The sequence below is a fragment of the Zingiber officinale genome, chromosome 6B, assembly GCF_018446385.1.
Source record: "Zingiber officinale cultivar Zhangliang chromosome 6B, Zo_v1.1, whole genome shotgun sequence".
In the NCBI taxonomy this organism is placed as follows: domain Eukaryota; kingdom Viridiplantae; phylum Streptophyta; class Magnoliopsida; order Zingiberales; family Zingiberaceae; genus Zingiber; species Zingiber officinale.
The window spans coordinates 32807170-32825093 of NC_055996.1; positions in this window are offsets into that span (position 1 = coordinate 32807170).

Consider the following 17924-nt stretch of genomic DNA (forward strand, 5'->3'; position numbering starts at 1 on the left):
CTTCCACCTGGCTTCACTCACCAGGATTTTCCTTCTGCCTAGCTTCACTCACTAGGTCTTTCACCTGGCTTCACTCACCAGGACTTCGTTCTGCTTGGCTTCACTCACCAGGACTTTCCCACTGCCTAGGTTCACTCACTAGGTCTTTCACCTGGCTTCACTCACCAGGATTTCCTTCTACCTAGCTTCACTCACTAGGTCTTTCATCTGGCTTCACTCCCCAGAATTTCCTTCTGCCTGGCTTTACTCACCAGGACTTTCTATCAAGTATCCATCAACCTTGACCTACTTGACTCTCCTTTACATCTCAACTGGTCAACCTTGATCAAACGAGAATTGTATCAACAATCTCCCCAAATGAACAACTGCACCTGCATTGTCCATATCATTTAAACTCAATATGTTGTCAAACATCAAAACTCAAATCAAGACTCAAGCTTGGTCAACCAGGTCAACCTTGACCTAAAGGATATTGCACCAACATTGAGTTGAAGGTCCAGTTTGAATGGATTCAGTCATGGAGCTTGGGTTAGTTACTTCCTTAAGGGCTATTACCTCATTTTGGAGTGACTTGATTTGAACGTTGGATTTGACTAACTTGTGCATGAAATAATTTACCAAGTTATGTAGTTTATCTATTTTAGAACAACTTAAAGTGTGGTTAGGCCTTCCAAAAATGGATACGAATCTGTGGCTTCTCTCGGACTCGATTTCCGACTGGCTCTTGGTTTCAGATTTGTCGACTTTTTCTTGGGCCATAAGTGCGAGGAAGCTCGCCTGTTCAACATCTTCATCAAAATCTTCTGAAGAGGAATAATCCCACGTTGCCTGCAGTGCCTTCTTCTTCCTTTGCTTCTTTGTTTCCTTGTGGTTTGTACAATTAGCTTTGATGTGTCCCTTTTTGTTGCAACCGTAACAAGTTACTTTGAACTTGGTTGCACTATTTTTGACTGGATCACCTTCTTAATCTCCTTTTTGGTGAATCCTTTATTCTTCTTGTAGAGTTTTCATACAAGGTTGATGAGCTCAGAAGTGATCTCGTCGTCGTCATCTTCTGAGTCCAGTTCATCTTTGGGCTCAGGTTTGGTCCGACGCTTGGTTTTTGATTCCTGTATTCTACTCGTTCCTACAATCAAAGCAATACCTTTCTCAACCCAAGTAGTATTAGTTTATTCATAAAGCTCGAATTTGGAAAATAATTTATCTAATTTAATAAAAGAAAGATCCTTGAAAACTTTGTAAGCATCTATCACGGATGCCCACAAAGTATTCCTCGAAAATGCATTGAGTGTATACCTAATGACATCACAATTTTCCACCTTTTGTCTGATTGCGTGGAAGCCGTTGAGCAGGTTTTGAATTCATGCATGAAGTTGGCTTGTCAATTCTTCTTCTTGCATTTTTATATTATATAGTTTATTTAGAATCAAATCACGCTTACTTGGTGTCTGAAGTTCCCTCGTGCAGTTCGATCAACTTCTCCCATAGTTCTTTGATGCTTGAAAATGGGCCGACTCAATTTAGCTCTTCTTTTGTTAGGCCGCATTGTAGAGTCTGAGTAGCTTTGGCGTCAGCCTCGATCTTCTTTCTGGTTGGTGCATCCCAATTGTCTCACGGGACGATGACTCCATCTTCGGTGGGATATGTGAATCCCGTCTGGATGATTTTCCACATTTCCACCTGTGTATTGAAGTGGCACTCCATTCAACTCTTCTAGTAGCCGAAGTCTTCGCCGGCGAAGAGGGGAGGACATGTAGTGCTATACCCTTCTTGGTGGGGCATTTTAAATTGAGTTCTTGCACAACAAAAAAAATAGAGCTTGTCCCAAGACTATGTCTTGGCTTAGTAGAGCGAAATAACGTATATAAAAAATAAATGAACTCGAGAGGTGTTGCACCAGTTTTAAGAAGAAAACTTGATTGTGAGAAAAACATATCAGGAAGAGGTAAATGTATCGATTCCGATCGACTTTGAAAATTTTAAAAACTAATCCATGAAAAAATTTGCATTAATGGTGGTTTTACCGATTCGAAGCAACCTTACTTTGATACCAATTATAGGATTGATCGCACTAGAAAGGGGATGAATAGTGCTTGTGGCTTCTTCACATTTTTTATGGAAAACACGATCTAGTAAAATGCAATGGAAGAGCAAGAATAAGTGGAAGAAAGAACAATGCTAACAAGTTTATTTTTACTTAGTTCAAAACTTTTGACAACTCCTACTCCAAAGCCCGTAATCGTTGATCGCTTTCATTGGGCAATCCACTATCAGTTCGAATATTACAAAAATATTGAAGAATAACTTTACAACAAGTAAAGTATACTGGCAACTTTAGGATCTAGAGAGTTGTGCTTTCAGTTGTCTGAGTCGCATCGTTCGATCATCGAAGTCACGTCACTCGGTCATCGGAGTCACATTGTCAGGTCGTTGGAGTCGCGTCGTGGAGTAGCAAGATTGTTCTTGGAGCAGTGTGTAGGAGAAAGATTGTCAAAATCAAGTATCTTCAACCATCTACTCAAGACCCTCTTTTATGGGTTGTTGAAGGTGCCTTCAACCCCATTGAAGGTGCATCTAGCTTAGATTTCTATCCCCAAATCTGTGGTACCAATAAGCTCTGGTTTCTGCAAGCTTCATCCATTTGAAGGCGCCTTCAAGCTCCTGAAAGGCGCCTTCCATCCCTTGTCCAAGGCGCCTTCAACTCCCTTCCACGCGAAGCTTGGGCTAAGGCACCTAAGGTGTCTCCAACAGCCCCAGAGGTACACGTCCTCACCTACTCTTAGGAGAAATTATCTTTTTGCCAGATTGGTCCTCTAGACCATCTGGACTTTTGCTTAGCATCCGAGACTTCAAGTCTTCATGCTGAACTTTCGCTCCACGACACGTCTAGACTTCCACTTGGTCCGTGACCACCAGGATTTTCACCTAGAGTCCCTGACTCTAGGATTTCACCCAAAGTGCTCAACCCACCAAGACTTCACCTAATCGCCTGGATTAGGACTTCATGCCTAACCGCAACTACGACTTTCCTTTACCTTGGGTTTTTCACCTGCCTAGAATCCACTAGGACTTTTGCCTAAGAACACTTAGAACTTTCTTGCAAGCTCATTCACACTTGTTATATAATAAGTAACCTTAACTTTGGACCCTTTTTCATAATCAAAACTTAGGTTTGATCGTTTGGTGCTCTCTGCACCAACAAAAGTAAAGTAATCTACAACTCAAAATATAAAGAGAAGAGAAGAGAAGGCTTATCCATATAGTGCCAGTCTTTTCGGATGTAATCCTTACTCTAAAGCTGGAAAGATTGGTGAAGATGAAGTTTCTAGGATTTCCCTAAGGGGGAGAACTCTTCTCTAAGGAATAGGGGCGAGCCCTAAGCCAAATATGAGTGAAAAGAGAAGAAAAAACCCTTTTATAACAAGGGGCACAAGGCCCCTCATGTTTTTTGCCACGACCTTGACTCATTGGCACAACCGTGCTCTTCCTCTTCTTTGGACAAATGGCATAACCATGGCTTTTAGTACGACCATGGGTTTTGGCACGGTCGTGTGCTGCTTGGCCACTAGAGAAGGGGCACGACTGTGTGGAGCCACACAACCTGACTTTGCTTCAGTTATGCTAAAGAGGCACGGTCGTGTGAAACCACACAGCTTGCCCTTGATTTGCTTCTATGGGAGAACATGACTATGCCTCAAGGCACGACCAGCCTTGGCTTTGCCACGAGAGAGGGCATGCGGCCATGCCTTTTAGCACAGCCAGATTGTTATATTTTCACATGTTACTCCAATGTGCATCTTTTGCTCTATTTTCACTCCAAAATGTCTCATATAAATCAAAATATACAATAAGTAGATCTCCGAATAAAAGGAGTGGAAATATGATATTATAATAAAATAGGGTATAATAAACATAAATTATGCTTATGAAATATAAGTATATATGCATTAAAGTATGCCAAAAATCTATATAATCATGCACATCACATACAACCCACTAAAGAGTATTCATAAAAAGGAAGACCAAAATGCATAAACATTTTGTATTCATTGGATAAGTACAAAAGTCATTTGTAAAAGTAACCTTTAGGTGAAGTAATCTTTTTGGTAAAGTAACCTTTTGTGAACTAATCTTTTTGGTAAAGTAATCTTTTTGTGAAGTAACCTTATATAGGTAAAGTAACCTTTTGGGTGAGAGTGATCCATTTGTTTTCATGCTTCTTCTTCCTCCTCTTCTCTTAGCCAAAGAAACAAATTTGGGTAGTTGGTAACACGAAGAAGGTTGTTCTTCTCTGAATTTGAGTTTGTGTGACGAATAGGGAAACGTGTTCATGTGGATACCATAGAGGTGTGGACTTTCTGATCACGTTGAGATCCACTGAAGCCAAGTTGCTGCCAAGATTGCTTTGTTCACATAACAAAGGTAGCTATTCTATCTTGATATAATAGAATAACTTGTATACTATATTCGCATGGATCTCTAGAGGGATCTCCATTTTTCTGCTGCGTATTGCTTGTGTTTCATAAAAAGATCCCTACACATGGAAGACCCTAATCTACATTTCAAAGTTTTTCTAGAGATTTGTGCAACCTTAAAGCAAAATAGGGCTTCTGAAGATGCTATAAGACTTATACTATTCTTGTTTTCATTAAGGGACAAGGCTAAGATTTGGCTATCATCGCTTCCCGATGAGAGTATAGCAACTTGGGATCAATGTGAATTGAGATTTCTGAGCAAGTGCTTCCCTCCTAGTAAGATCACTCATATGAGACATCTTATAACCAATTTCATGTAAAAGGATGTTGAATCATTGTTTGAGTCAAGGGATCGATATAAGAGTTCATTGCAATAGTGCCCACACCATGAGATTGAAAGATGGTTGATCATTCAAACATTTTATAATGAGATTTCTTATGCCGCTAAGGTTTCACTTGACTTAGCTGTTGGGGGAGCTCTTATGAATAAAATATTAGAGGAAGCTGAAGATATTATTGAGAGTGTAGTATTCAATCATCATCAATGGTGTATTAAGAGAAGTGTCCCTATGTAAACTCCGATGATGCATTTGGTAAATTTTGTGGATTTCGTGGCTGCAAGTTTGGATGCTATGAGAAAGCATTTAAATTCATTAAGTGTAAGCCCAGTAAATGCCATCAATGTGTCTTGTGATATTTGTGGAATCTTGGAACACTTGCGAGAAAATTACACTATTTTAACAATAGTACAACGTGACTATGTGGAACATGTGGATGCAATTATAAATTTCAACTCATAGCCAAACAACCCTTATTCTAGCATCACAATCCAAGATGGTGAAACCATCCAAATTTTTCTTACCAATCAAATCAAGGCCAATTTTAGAATCAAGGAAGTTATGGTCAAAGTCTAGTATGATGAAGATGATGAATAAATTTATAGCAACCCAATCTAAAGAAAATGAAAGATTTCAATGACAACACTCTAACCATGAGATCGCGATTAAAGAATTGAAAACTTCAGTTGATGCTCTTACAAGTTATATTAAGATGTTGGAGAACCAAGTAGCACAAGTGGCAAGCTTAATTATAAGAACTCCTCGGAAATTTTTGGGACAACCGGAGACGAACCCTATAGAACATTGTAATGCCATATATTTGAGAAGTGGAAAAGTGTTGCAAGATTCAACAGAAAGCATAAAGGATATAATAGATGATCTTGTCAAGGGAGGTGATACACCTATAATGCCTACGATGGTAGAGGATGATCTGCGTAAATCAAAAGAACAAAAAGAAGGAATCTTGATAAAACCTCTAGTGTAGATTTATCAACCACTAATTCCATTTTCACAACGTCTATCGAAGACAAAGAAAGATGAAGAATTTGGAAAAATTTTGGAGATGATGAAGAAAATTTATGTAAAGATGTCATTAATTAATGCTTTGCACCAAATGCCACAATTGGTGCGCAAGTACCATCTGATATGAGACATCGTCAAGCGAGGAGAAGTTTTCATCGCTAAGATTGCATCAGCGGATAACCTGGTAGATCCTTTCACTAAAGCCCTTCCAGCGAAGCTTTTGATCGGCATGTGGAGGGGATGGGAATCAGATGTATGACAACAGATATGGAAGCTTAGTCTTTAAGTATAAGTGGGAGATTGTTGAAGTGTATACTAAAAGCCTAGCTTTTGTAAACATTTATTTTAAAATAAAAGAATCACATTGGTCAATATCTACATTTATTTGTTAAATGTAATTGTTCAATTAATTTATGTAGTAGACAACATGGTGTGTGGTGTCACATACAGAAGATCATGTTGGCGGTTCTTTATAAATTATAAACAGTTGCTCACGACTAAGATGGAAAGGAACAAACCATCGAAATAGTCGTAGTGTAATTAAGTATTAGTTTATCTTGATTAATAAATTATACTGGTACACTCTAAGTGTATTGAGTAGGACCATTTAGGTAAGTTCTTTTTGTACAGACTTAATAAAAGAACTAGACCTTGGTTATTATGGAAGTGTGTGCTCTTAATCCTAATATAATAACGAGTACATATATTTAGTATTTATTTCATTAACTTATCAAAGAGTGAGATTTTGCTCGATAAATCAATAGGCCCTATAAGTTGGGAAATGATACTACTTATAGTGTGTGTTGTTGATTATAGAAGGAATTTGTGTCCTAGTTATCTAGGTTAAGAATGCCCCCAAGAGGAGCTCATGAGGATTGTCATGTTAAACCCTGCAGGTGGACTCAGTCCGACATAATGATGAAGTTGAGTGGTACTACTCTTGGAGCTAGATATTAATTAAGTGAGTTGTCAGTAACTTACTTAATTAGTGGACATTTGTTATCCTAAACACAGGAAGACTAACACACTCATGATAAGAAGGAGCCCATAATGTAATTTGGGATTGGTGCGGTAGTGCGATAATAACTCTCTAGTGGAATGAGTTATTATCGATGAACTTGAGTTGTGTGTTCGGGGCGAGCACGGGATACTCAAGCTCATCGGAAGGCCAAAACTAATTTCTCCACTAGGTCCCTGTCGTAGCCTCATTATAGCCTTAAGTCCATCCAAAAATTTATTTTTCCTTTTTTCTCTTGATGAGGTGGCTGGCCACCTTGCTTGGTGCCCAAGCAAGGGGCCGACCATAATTAAAATAAAAAGAATCATCACAAAATTAATGTTGGTGATTGATTCAATCAAGAGGAAAGAAAAGGAAAAATAAAAAGGAAAAACTAGAAGATGATTTTATTTTTGTAAAAAGTTTTTCCTTATTTGGCTTGGGCAAGTAATATAAAAGAAGGGGTGAGGAGGCCTCATGGGAGAACAACTCTTATTCTCTTGCTTGGAGACTCTCTTGGTGTGGCCGGCCCTCTCCCTTCTCTTTTCCCTTTTGCTCTCTTTTCCTTGGTGGTGGTGGTGGATGTTGGTGCGGGAAGCATCCGACGATCGACCGTTGTTTTGATAATGGCAAAGGAATTCAAAGTTAAGTTTTTTTATGATCTAACGTACTTAATTGAGTATTTCAGGAAAGTCCTAGCTGTGGTTAGGCCGGTGGAAAACCCTAGGGGGTGGTAACCCTAGGTCATAGGGGGTGGTAACCCTATGCGAAAAGTCTTGGCGGGTCGAGATCTTCAGGCAAAAGTCCTAGGGAGGGAAACCCTAGGTGGAAAGTCCTGGTGTTGGGAACCAGGTGAAAGACTGGACCAGCTGGGAAGCGGAAGTCCAGCAGAAAGTCTGAAAGCTTCAAACGCTGAGCAAAAGTTCAATCGATCTGGAGGATTGCACTGGCAACAGGTAAATCTCCTGAGTGGAATAGGTGAGGAAGCGTTCCCCGTAGAGGGAACAGTAGGCGTCGGGTCAACCTAGGGTTTCCGGTTGGAAATCCGAAGTCAAACCCGGACAATCCGACGACTGTCAAGTATATCTATCATTTTGTCTCTATGCTAACTTTGTTTTGCAGGATTTTGTGTTTGGGACCAACACATTTTGCAGGAGCAAAGGAGCAACTTAGACCTCGGATGAACAGTGTCCGAAGTGCCTCCATGGGGCTTGGAGGCGCCTCCAACACTGTTTAAAAGGGGGCTTCGAACAGCAGCTTAGAACAAGAATTAACAAGCGATCCTTCTGCGTTCAACTGCTAACGAGTTCATCCCGAAGTGCTGTGACGACATACCGACGACCCGGAACTCCAGATTTTGATATTCTTATTGTCAATATTGTTTTCTTTTATAGTTCTAATTGTAATAATCTTGTAACAATTTTTCGAGCTTATAGTTGTTGCACACCGAAAGCGGTCAACAACCGCGGGCCTTGGAGTACGAGTCACCACAGGCTTCGAACCAAGTAGACGACTGTGTCCCTCTGTGTTTGCGTTGTTTTTCTTACTTAATTATGATGCATATTTTTTACTCTATTTAAATCAAACGAAATAGCCACGAGCGCTATTCACCCCCCCCCCCTCTAGCGCTTCTCGATCCAATAATTGGTATCAGAGCAGGGTCACGTTGATCTGGTGCAACCACCAATCACGTAATTTTTGTGGTATTTTCAGTTTTACGGAGTCAATTAGAATTAGCTTAATAGATATATTCTAATTATTTTTTTGAATCAGTTTTGTTCGAGGCTGATGCAACGCCACTCGAGTTTGTTATTTCTTTAACTTTATTTCCTGCACTTCTAATCCAAGACATAGTCTTGGAACATCTCTGTTATTTCTGTGTTGTGCATATTTAACGAATGTCCCAACAAGAGGGTTTCAGCACCGTTCGTCCCCCACTCTTCTCCGGAGAAGACTTCGGGTACTGGAAGGGACGAATGGAAACTTATCTGAAGATCCAGTTTGATACTTGGATGATTATCAAGACAGGAATACAACTGCCAACCGACGAAGACGGCAAGGCGACACCCTGTGGAAAATGGGAACCAACCCTAATCAAGAAGGTGGAAGCTGATGCCAGAGCGACCTGCACCCTCCAGTGCGGAATGACTAAGGAGGAGCTCAACAGATTCAGACCGTTCTCCAGTGCAAAAGAGCTTTGGGAGAAGCTGATCGAACTCCACGAGGGCACCTCCGACACCAAGGTTAGTAAAAGAGATCTTCTATTCAATAAAATATATAATCTAAAAATGCAGGAAGGAGAGACGGCAAGTCAACTCCACGCGCACATACAAGACATTCTCAATGCCCTCCAAGCAATCTGGCAGAAAGTCGAGAACCGAGACATAATAAGGTACACCCTAAACTCGTTTCCAAGGAGTACATTATGTTGGATCGAGACGTGCTAGAGGGGGGGGGGGGGTGAATAGCACTCGTGGCTAAATCGTTTTACGATTATCGGAAACGTAAGAATTATCGGAGTAATTAAGCAGCGGAATAAAACAAAACAAACACACAGAGATAGGAGGATTTTTACTTCGTTCGGAGCCTTGATCGACTCCTACTCGAAGGCCCGCGATCCTTGATCGCTTCCGGTGGGCAACAACTATAAGCTCGATAAAATGATTACAAGATAAAGTACAAGTAACTGGAAAAACTAGTTATACCGACGACAACAGTAGAATATTGAAGCTTCGGGTCGTCGGAGACTTGTTGCAGCACTTCCGGGCGTCTTTCGGAGCAGCACGTTGAAGAGAGAAGACATGGAATTCGTTGTTCTGGTGCTGCTGCTCGAGACCCCTTATAAAGGGTGTTCAAGGCGCCTTGAAGCCCTTCAAGGCGCCTTAAACATGCCGAGTCACCCGCGGAGATCAGCACAGACTTGGTCGAACTTCATCCAGTTCAAGGCGCCTTCAGCCTACCCAAGGCGCCTTCAACCTTCGACCCAAGGCGCCTTGAGCTTCATCTAAGGCGCCTCCAACCTTCTGCGCTGGCTTTTCCTGGTTCGCACCCGAGGCGCCTCCAAGCTCCATGGAGGCGCCTCGGACACTGTTCATCCGAGTTGTAACTTGCTCCTTTGTTCCTGCAAAATGTGTTAGTCCCAAACACATACCCTGCAAAACAAAGTTAGCACAGAAACATAATGAATGATAATAATAAAGGTTTTGACAGCATTCGAACTGTTCGGGTCTGACTTCAGGTTTCCATCCGGAAACCCTAGGTCGACCCGACGCCTATTGTTCCCTCTACGGGGAACGCGTCCTCACCTACTCCACTCAGGAGATTTACCTGTTGCCAGTCCGGTCCTCCAGACCGACTGGACTTTCCGCCTAGGGTTACCACCCCCTAGGACCTAGGGTTACCGTCCCCTAGGGTTTTTCTCCACCTGGGGTTACCGCCCCCTAGGACCTAAGGTTGCCGCCCCTTAGGGTTTTCCTCCACCTAGGGTTACCGCCCCCTAGGACCTAAGGTTGCCGCCCCTTAGGGTTTTCCTTCACCTAGGGTTACCACCCCCTAGGACCTAAGGTTACCCCCCCTTAGGATTTTCCCTTGCCTAACCGCAGTTAGGACTTTCCTGAAACTACGTTAGATAACAAGGAGTCTTAACTTTGAATCCCTTTGCCATTATCAAAACTGAGGTTCGATCGTCGGATGCTTACTGCACCAACAATCTCCCCCTTTTTGATTATGGCAACCGAAATTCAAAGTTAAGTAAAAATGCAATAAAGATACTCATAAATAAGCACAGGCATAAAGCATAGGCACATTCACAAATTCACAACAAAATTTTTGTTTTAATTTAATTTATAATATTCTTTGAATTTCTTCCTACTCTCCCCCTTTACCATATATCAAAATACCCAAGTGAGTGAAGAAAATCTGGGCCTTAGCTTAACTTTCAAAGATAATTTTTAATCTTATCTTCCAATCTTTTAATTTACTTTTGATAAACACTTAGTTTTTCTTGTAAGACTTTTAGATAGGTGAAATCATAATTTTGAATGCAAAATTCTTCCTTTAGTTTGAGAGATACTCTTAGCTGAGATAAAGTTATTTTGTCTTTAAACAAATTTTTGTACTTAGCTAAATCTTTTTTTTTTTTTTTGTTTTAAACACTTTAAAAAGTACTTAGCTAAAAAATATTTAGCAATATTTGAAAATACTTAGCTATGTTTTCAGCAAAAAAATGATTGCGTTGAGTAAATATCTTGCCAAGTAGCTAAGTTTAGAAAATAATTTAACTAAGTTTAGTTAGAGAAAACTTAATTAAGTACTCAGCTTTAAAAACATTTAGCTTATAGAGGAGCTATAGTTTAAAAGTCAGGTCATAAATAATTTTAATTTTAAAGCTAAGTTAAAAATAGCTTGAATTTTCGAAGATATGCCAAAAATAGTTTTTAATTTTAAGGTCAAGTCAAAATTTTTAAATAAAAACTAATTTTAAAACCGACTCAAAATCACTCCCCCTTAATTAATGCCTTAATAAATTTTTGAGTTCAGGAGTTCAAGTATGAGATTAAATAGATTTTAAGTTGTCCAGATTGTTTTGTTCAGGTATCAGAGCCCTAAAGTATGAGCATGCTCAAACTTCAAATCTCCATTTCCTTCAAGGCTAATTCCATATTCTTGTAAGTCTAGTAAATTTCGGGGAGCAAGATTTTCAAGTTGGTTTTTAAGTATTTTTCAAAGGTTTTTGAATAAGTTTTCCAACTATTTTTCAAAGGATTTTGAAATAAGTTTTTCAAATATTTTTCAAAGGATTTTGAAATAAGTTTTTCAAATATTTTCAAAAGATTTTTAAATAAATTTGAAAGCGATTTTGAAAATATTTTTAAATAATTTTGAAAGAGATATTGAAAATATTTTTAAAAGATTTAATTTTTTTTTGAAATTAATTTTGAAAAGATTTTTTAAACAATTAATTTTGAAAAGATTTTTTAAACAATTTTGAAATTAATTTTGAAATTGATTTTGAAAAGATTTTTAAAATAATTTTTTAAATAATTTTGAAAAGATTTTTAAATAATTTTGAAAAAGATTTTGAAAAGATTTTTTAAACAATTAATTTTGAAAATATTTTTTAAACAATTAATTTTGAAAAGATTTTTTAAACAATTTTGAAATTAATTTTGAAATTGATTTTGAAAAGATTTTTAAAAGAATTTTTTAAATAATTTTGAAAAAGAGTTTGAAAAGATTTTTAAATAATTTTGAAAAGATTTTTTAAACAATTTTGAAATTAATTTTGAAATTGATTTTGAAAAGATTATTAAAAGATTTAATTTTTTTTTGAAATTAATTTTGAAAAGATTTTTTAAACAATTAATTTTGAAAAGATTTTTTAAACAATTTTGAAATTAATTTTGAAAAGATTTTTTAAACAATTTTGAAATTAATTTTGAAATTGATTTTGAAAAGATTTTTAAAAGATTTAATTTTTTTTGAAATTAATTTTGAAAAGATTTTTTAAACAATTAATTTTGAAAAGATTTTTTAAACAATTTTGAAATTAATTTTGATAAGATTTTTTAAACAATTTTGAAATTAATTTTGAAAAGATTTTTTAAACAATTTTGAAATTAATTTTGAAATTGATTTTGAAAAGATTTTTAAAATAATTTTTTAAATAATTTTGAAAAGATTTTTAAATAATATTGAAAAAGATTTTGAAAAGATTTTTAAATAATTTTGAAATTAATTTTGAAAATATTTTTTAAACAATTTTGAAATTAATTTTGAAAATATTTTTTAAACAATTTTGAAATTAATTTTAAAAAGATTTTTTAAAAAATTTTGAAATTAATTTTGAAAAGATTTTTTAAACAATTTTGAAATTAATTTTGAAATTGATTTTGAAAAGAATTTTAAAAGAATTTTTTAAATAATTTTGAAAAAGAGTTTGAAAAGATTTTTAAATTATTTTGAAAAAGATTTTGAAAAGAGTTTTAAATAATTTTGAAATTAATTTTGAAAATATTTTTTAAACAATTTTGAAATTAATTTTGAAAAGATTTTTTAAACAATTTTGAAATTAATTTTGAAATTGATTTTGAAAAAAATTTTGAAATTAATATTGAAAAGATTTTAAAATAATTTTGAAAAAATTTTGAAATGATTTTTAAACAATTTTGAAAAGATTTTTTAAACAATTTTGAAATTAATTTTGAAATTGATTTTGAAAAGAATTTTTTAATTAATTTTGAAATTAATTTTTAAAAGATTTTTTAAATAATTTAGAAAAGATTTTGAAAATAATTTTGAAAAAGACTTTTGAAAAGATTTTTTAAATATTTTTGAAATTAATATTGAAAAGATTTTAAAATAATTTTGAAATTAATTTTGAAAAAAAATTTGAAATTAATATTGAAAAGATTTTAAAATAATTTTGAAAAGATTTTTAAATAATTTTCAAATCAATTTTGAAAAGTTTTTTAAATATTTTTCAAATCAATTTTAATTTCTTAGTCATCTCACCCGATCTAAATTTTCAATTAGGGAACTCTATAATTGTTGTGAGATGAATTGAGGTTCAATTTAAGGGTTTGGTTTAACTTTGTGTTAGATTCAGGTTTAGCTTTGGGTTCAACAAATAAGCATTCTTTGGATAAACTTCTGGGCTATGGTGAGTCACAAGGAACTCATTAAAGTAACCATGCCTTCGAGGTTTTCCAAATAGTCCTACCCATTGAACTTAATACTAAACTTTGGTTTAACTAGTTAGGATCCATTTAAGGGTAGCTTCGGTCAGTTCCACTTGGCCAAATGCACCAGGTCGAAGTCATATCTTCCTAGACATGCGATGCCCAAGCTTCCCTAACGTACTATCATCCAAAAACTTCACCAGTACCGTTTGTTAAGTTAAACTTAACCCATTTTAATCTAACCTTAATTACCCTGCCGGGTAATCTACTCTTATTTACCCTTATCGGGTGAATTAATTTTGGAGGTGTTAGCTATTCTGGAGCCTCCTCCTATGTTATTGATTTACGTTTTATTAAGTTAAATAAATAAAATGTACTTGATTATAACTTGGTTTATACTGTTTAAATTTTACTTTAGACTTATAACCCAAGTCTAGATTTCGTGATTTGACTAAATTATTAACAATCTTCTCTAATTTATCAATTTTATCTTTTAAAATATTATTTTGTATTTCTACTTTTCTAAGAGTTAATTTCTTATTTTTATTTGAATTAATTTTGTTCATTACATTATTAGCATGCATATCTACTTTTGAAGAGAAATCTATACTAGAGCAAGCAGGATTAGTTAAGCTAGTGCGATCATGTGTTGCAAAAACTGGATTTTCATATAATGTAAATGTACTAACCTTGATTTCTCCCTCTGGATTCTTGGGTCTTCTTTCTGGGCATTGTCTTTTGCAGTGACCCATTAGTTTTCATTTGGAGCATTTGATGTATTTCTTCCCTCTCCTGATCATTTTCTCCTTCTCCTCCGATTGTGCCGGTCGAGTCTTACGAGTGGGGCAGTCGTTTCTATAGTGTCCTCTCTCCCTACACTTAAAACAGATTATGAGAGATTTACAATTTGAATTTATAATTTTACCTTTTAGATCCGTGATAGGATCCTCCCCCTTGACTGTTGCCATTTCAAATTTTGACTCAGATTCAGATATCTCGTCTTTGGCCATCAATGCTATGATATCGATTTGCTCTGATTCTTCAGAGTCTGGTTCGAAGGTTGACTCTGAGGATTCAATTTCAAATTCGGACTCAGGTTCTATTCGATCTTCTAACTCTGAAGGGATCTCATAAAGCTTGTGCACTTTCTCCCAAAGCTCCTTAGCATTGTTGAACTTTCCAACTCGGTCAAGATCTGAATTTGTTAGTCCGCATAGGAGATTGTAAGTTGCTTTTGCATTTGCCTCGAATGTCCTTATTGTTTGTGCATCCCACTTGTCACAGGTGATGAGGTCACCTTCTTTGGTGGGGAGAGTGAATCCAATATGGACTATGGTCCATATTTCTGCTTCGGTCTTTAATTGATGCTCCACCTGGTCTTTCCAGTATCTGAAGTTCTCGTCAGACAGTAGTGGTAGGCATGTGGAGTTGTACCCATCTTCGTAGGCCATTAGAAGGAATCTCGCAAAATAGACACAATAAAACTTGTTCCAAGACTTGGTCTTGGATTAGTAGTGCGGGAGAGAAATAAAAATAGTAATTCAGGAATTTCGAGAGAAAATAATAAAATATTATTAAAATATTATAAAAAAAATATTACTACAAATTTTTGAAAACACGATATTTCACTAATTCCAATCAATGGTAAAAAGATGAAAATGGATTTTTTGAAAACAGTTTTGGAGGGAAAAAAAATGAAAGGCGTAAGGTTATATTTTCAACCTATACACACGACAAAGCCACGAAAAATGCTTGAATGGTGGTTGCACCAGTTCAAAGCGACCCCGCTCTGATACCAATTGTTGGATCGAGACGTGCTAGAGGGGGGGTGAATAGCACTCGTGGCTAAATCGTTTTACGATTATCGGAAACGTAAGAATTATCGGAGTAATTAAGCAGCGGAATAAAACAAAACAAACACACAGAGACAGGAGGATTTTTACTTCGTTCGGAGCCTTGATCGACTCCTACTCGAAGGCCCGCGATCCTTGATCGCTTCCGGTGGGCAACAACTATAAGCTCGATAAAATGATTACAAGATAAAGTACAAGTAACTGGAAAAACTAGTTATACCGACGACAACAGTAGAATATTGAAGCTTCGGGTCGTCGGAGACTTGTTGCAGCACTTCCGGGCGTCTTTCGGAGCAGCACGTTGAAGAGAGAAGACTTGGAATTCGTTGTTCTGGTGCTGCTGCTCGAGACCCCTTATAAAGGGTGTTCAAGGCGCCTTGAATCCCTTCAAGGCGCATTAAACATGCCGAGTCACCCGCGGAGATCAGCACAGACTTGGTCGAACTTCATCCAGTTCAAGGCGCCTTCAGCCTACCCAAGGCGCCTTCAACCTTTGACCCAAAGCGCCTTGAGCTTCAGCTAAGGCGCCTCCAACCTTCTGCGCTGGCTTTTCCTGGTTCGCACCCGAGGCGCCTCCAAGCTCCATGGAGGCGCCTCGGACACTGTTCATCCGAGTTGTAACTTGCTCCTTTGTTCCTGCAAAATGTGTTAGTCCCAAACACATACCCTGCAAAACAAAGTTAGCACAGAAACATAATGAATGATAATAATAAAGGTTTTGACAGCATTCGAACTGTCCGGGTCTGACTTCAGGTTTCCATCCGGAAACCCTAGGTCGACCCGACGCCTATTGTTTCCTCTACGGGGAACGCGTCCTCACCTACTCCACTCAGGAGATTTACCTGTTGCCAGTCCGGTCCTCCAGACCGACTGGACTTTTCGCCTAGGGTTACCACCCCCTAGGACCTAGGGTTACCGCCCCCTAGGGTATTTCTCCACCTAGGGTTTCCGCCCCCTAGGACCTAAGGTTGCCGCCCCTTAGGGTTTTCCTCCACCTAGGGTTACTGCCCCCTAGGACCTAAGGTTGCCGCCCCTTAGGGTTTTCCTCCACCTAGGGTTACTGCCCCTAGGACCTAAGGTTACCCCCCCTTAGGATTTTCCTTCACCTAGGGTTACCACCCCCTAGGACCTAAGGTTACCCCCCCTTAGGATTTTCCCTTGCCTAACCGCAGTTAGGACTTTCCTGAAACCACGTTAGATAACAAGGAGTCTTAACTTTGAATCCCTTTGCCATTATCAAAACTGAGGTTCGATCGTCGGATGCTTACTGCACCAACACATTATGGGCATCAATGGTAGATGCCTACAAAGTCTCCAAGGATCTATCTTCTATTAAATTAGATGAGCTATTTTGTGAGTTTGAATTGCATGAACAGACTAATACACAGCCAATCGAAAAGGGAGTTGCTTTGGTTGCAGGTACCAGTCGAACACGAGAACCAAAATCACGACGAAGAAATGAACCAGAATCGGAAGTCGAACCTAACTCAGACGACGAAGACGATGAATTGACAACCGAACTAGTAAATCTTGTGAAGAAACTCTACAAGAAGAAGAAGGGCTTCAACAAGAGAGACCTAAAGAAAGCAGTACAATCCAAGGAAGGTCAACCCAGCTCAAGAGTCAAGTTCGAGGTGATCTGCTACGGAAGCAACCAAAAAGGGCACATCAAGGCCAACTGCCCAAACCAAAAGGATGCAAAGAAGCAAAGGAAAAGGAAGGTACTGAAAGCGACTTGGGAAGAATCCTCAGAAGAAGACACCGACGATGAACTTGATCAGACGAGTTTACTTGCGTTGAAGGCCCGGGACCAGATTGAACTGTCCGAGAGTGAGAGCGAGTCAGAAGTCGAGTCCGAGCGAAGCCACGGATCCGTATCCATTTCCGAAGGGCCAAACCCCGCTGTAAGTGTTCCTCGACTTAACAATTTAGTTAATTACTTACTACGCAAATTAGCTAAGTCAAACCTAAAGGTCAAGTCACTTCTAAAGGAAGTAGCAGTCCTTAAAGAAGTGAACAATCCCAAGACCTTACCTGACCCAGTTCAGATTGGAAGTTCAACTCTGTTAGGACCGAAAAGTAGCTAGAGGGGGGGGGGGTGAATAGCTTCGCGTGTGCTCGTCGTGCTTCGTTGCTTGTTTCTTCAAAGTGATGCGGAGCGGAATACAAAGAAACAAACTACAATAATGCTAACAATAGGATTTTACTTGGTATCCACTTCACAAGAGGTGACTAGTCCAAGGATCCACGCACACACACACACCTCCACTAATAAACGCTCCTTTTCGGTAACTACCGAAGGCGGAGAAGCCCTACAAGACTCTCAATACAAGTAGAAGAAAGGGTAGTAAAGAATAAGCAAAAGCTTACAAGAGATGCAGTAAAAACCATAGCTTCTTCTTCTTCTCGTTGCAACTCACCTCTTGACTTGGATGAACCTCCAAGAACCTTCAAGAACTGGCGGTGAGGAGCTTAGAGAGTACTGGGGAGGAGCTGTGATGAATCTGGAATGAATCGGTGAAGTTGTGCTGAAGGAATCGCACTCCAACAGCTATAAA